The following is a 2,673-nucleotide window of genomic DNA, read 5'->3' as shown; positions in this document are numbered from 1 at the left end:
TCACGATTGTGGCGGCCCTGGTGGCGGTCCCAGGTTTTTTTCCACACCCGCCACCACGATCTTGGTGTGGATCCTGCTGCTCCCTTCTTCCGTACTCTTCCAAGGATGTTTCGTTTCATGCTCCTATGCCACTCTTCTTACCCAAGGGTTATCCAAAACACTAGAATTCACATGTTAGAGGACTTTACAATGCATAATCAACATTTCATCGCTTATTTCTTGTAAATCAAGCACAAGTGTTCTTAATTCAGCACAAAATGTACACAAATTGACCCTAAAAAGTACGGAGTATCATCTTTTGACACTTACAAAAATTATTTCCAAGGAATACGTTGGATGAGAATAACTTTATAGGAAAAATTATTTAATATGTTTAGTGTTATCCTAGAAACATTACAATTAAATTACGTAGAAATTTAATTAACATGTTTGGTTTTTTTAAATTTCTCTAGAAAAACTATTATAATCGCAAATATATCTTTTTTTTTGTGCGCGGTAATATATCCTTTGTTTTATACAAACATAAAAATAAAAAATAAAAAAAAAACATAACAAATAATTGAGAGTTTAATAAATTACTTGTAAATTAATAAACTATGCAAAAAAGAAAAAAAAAAAAAAAAAAAAAAAAAAAAAAAAAAAAAAAAAAAAAAAACAATCTCACACACAAAATTTTTTTTTAAAAAAAAAAAACGCTTTTACGATCGCAAGTATGCTTACGTATTAGTAATGTTAACATTTGCACTGCTGAAAATCCCACTATTTTCGAAAAATGGGGGTCATTGGTCAGAAAACGGGTTTCCGAACAACATTTCGATCAAAACGAAGATCCGAGAAAATGAACATCGGTAATATCGTCCAACATCAGATGTTGGATGGAATGTCCGTCCAATGTGTCAAAGTTGGACGAAAATTCTGAATCGTAACCCACCATTTTTAGAATGGGAATTTTCATCCAACTTTGACCTGTTGGACGGAAATTCTGGGTGGTAACTCACCGTTCTTAGAATGAGAATTTCCGTCCAACTTTGACTCATTGGACAAAAATTTCATATGGTAACCCACATTTCTTAGAATGGGAATTTCCGCCCAACTTTGACTCGATGGACGGAAATTTCGACCAACCTGTTGGTCGGAAACATTGACCAAGGATTGGCAGAAAAATTTATATTTATATAAATTATTTTTATCATTTTGATCTTGCTATTATTTTGCTTTACCTGTTGTCAATACATTTTATATCATCAACAAAGTAATGTACACAATATCTAAATTCAAAATGAAAATATTTAATTATCAAAATTATTTACAGCAAAAAGATAGTATCGTGTGCATAAATATTTAAGTAGTGAACTATTGCCATACACACAAAAAAGTCATAAAAACATGAAGTTCTTAATCTCTTGTGTTTCATCATTTTGTGAGCTAAAGTTGTTGTTCAAGTTTAAAGAACTGAACAACTCAGGATTTGCACTGAATTGTGCAAATATAGCACCCATCTTTTGAAGTTCTTCTAGGATAAACTTGTTTTCTTCTCGAAACGTTTTGTTTTCTTCCCTAATTTGTTGAATTTCTGCTACCAAAGCTGCATTTGAAGATAATGCTCCAACCTGAGATTTTGATTTCTTTGAAGCTTCAGGAAAATAATGTTGCGTATCCGAGCCAAAGCCATATACATAGCATCCCCTCTTTACACCACCGGTGGCCTCCAACTTAAACTCTGCATCTGATACATCAATCTGAGTCTGTCGCAATTCATTCATTGTATCCTATAAAATAAAACAAAGTACTTTCATCTACTAAAATAATTCAATGTTACACTTTAAATAGAGGTTTTATTAGAAATATTTCTTACCACAACTTTTTGAGCTTTTGGACAAACATATGCTCCATCTCCATTTTTCCTTTTATGAGTGTGTTGATACAAGTCTGCAAGACTTGTATCTTTTCCAAGCTTTTCTTTCTATTCAAGAATAATACATCATATTTAGTATAATGTTATAAGGTAAGCTATTTTAATTTTTTTTCAAACTTACAAGTCTTCGATGATGTCCAGTCATCGGAATAGAACCACAACTACGAAGCGATGAACCTTGTTCTCCAAAATTTGAATTTCTATTACTCTTGTTTTTTTTCCGAGAGCTTTTTGAAATCCTCATTCTCCAAAATGCGGACTAAGTCATCTAACACATCATCAACAATCCAACATGGTTTGGTTTTGTTGTCTGGCAAGCCCATGCGAACCTCTCGCATATGGTCTGTAAGGAGCTTTACACCTCTTTTCTCAAAGATGCGGCGTAGAATATTCTCCTCTAGTGGATCCCATCTATAATTTTTCTATAATCATCAAAACTCTAAATTAGCAAACACAAGTAATGAGATTTGTACAAATAGTTCCAAGTAAATATTCTCATTTCAGTATATTTCATAAAAATTGTATTGTTACTAATGCAGATACTGTATTGTTAATGCAGAAAAGCCATCAGAACACAAACCTAGTCTGACATTACGAGGATCTGCTACGAAGTTAGGATATTGGCTATCAAAGTGTTTCCGTGCCTCACCATCAGAAGGATGACACATAACACCTGGTTGGCGACAATTTTCATAATGTCATCTCATGTGCTCAGTAGAACTAAGTGATGCATACAATCATTGTAACCTAGGGATTAG

The 2,673-nt window shown here is 33.1% G+C and overlaps 1 long non-coding RNA gene across 1 annotated transcript; it reads right to left on the bottom strand.

The window, feature by feature from the left end:
* Positions 1–1,734: 1,734 nt before the first annotated feature.
* Positions 1,735–2,083, bottom strand: LOC109179604. The gene is made up of 3 exons (XR_002053940.1): positions 2,037–2,083; positions 1,856–1,963; positions 1,735–1,769 (listed from the first exon to the last, which is right to left on the bottom strand). It is a non-coding gene; the product is annotated as an uncharacterized LOC109179604 (long non-coding RNA).
* Between the last annotated feature and the right edge of the window lie 590 nt (positions 2,084–2,673).

Source organism: Ipomoea nil, unplaced genomic scaffold (assembly GCF_001879475.1).
Source record: "Ipomoea nil cultivar Tokyo-kokei standard unplaced genomic scaffold, Asagao_1.1 scaffold0179, whole genome shotgun sequence".
NCBI lineage: Eukaryota > Viridiplantae > Streptophyta > Magnoliopsida > Solanales > Convolvulaceae > Ipomoea > Ipomoea nil.
This window is presented reverse-complemented; position numbering and strand designations above follow the sequence as displayed.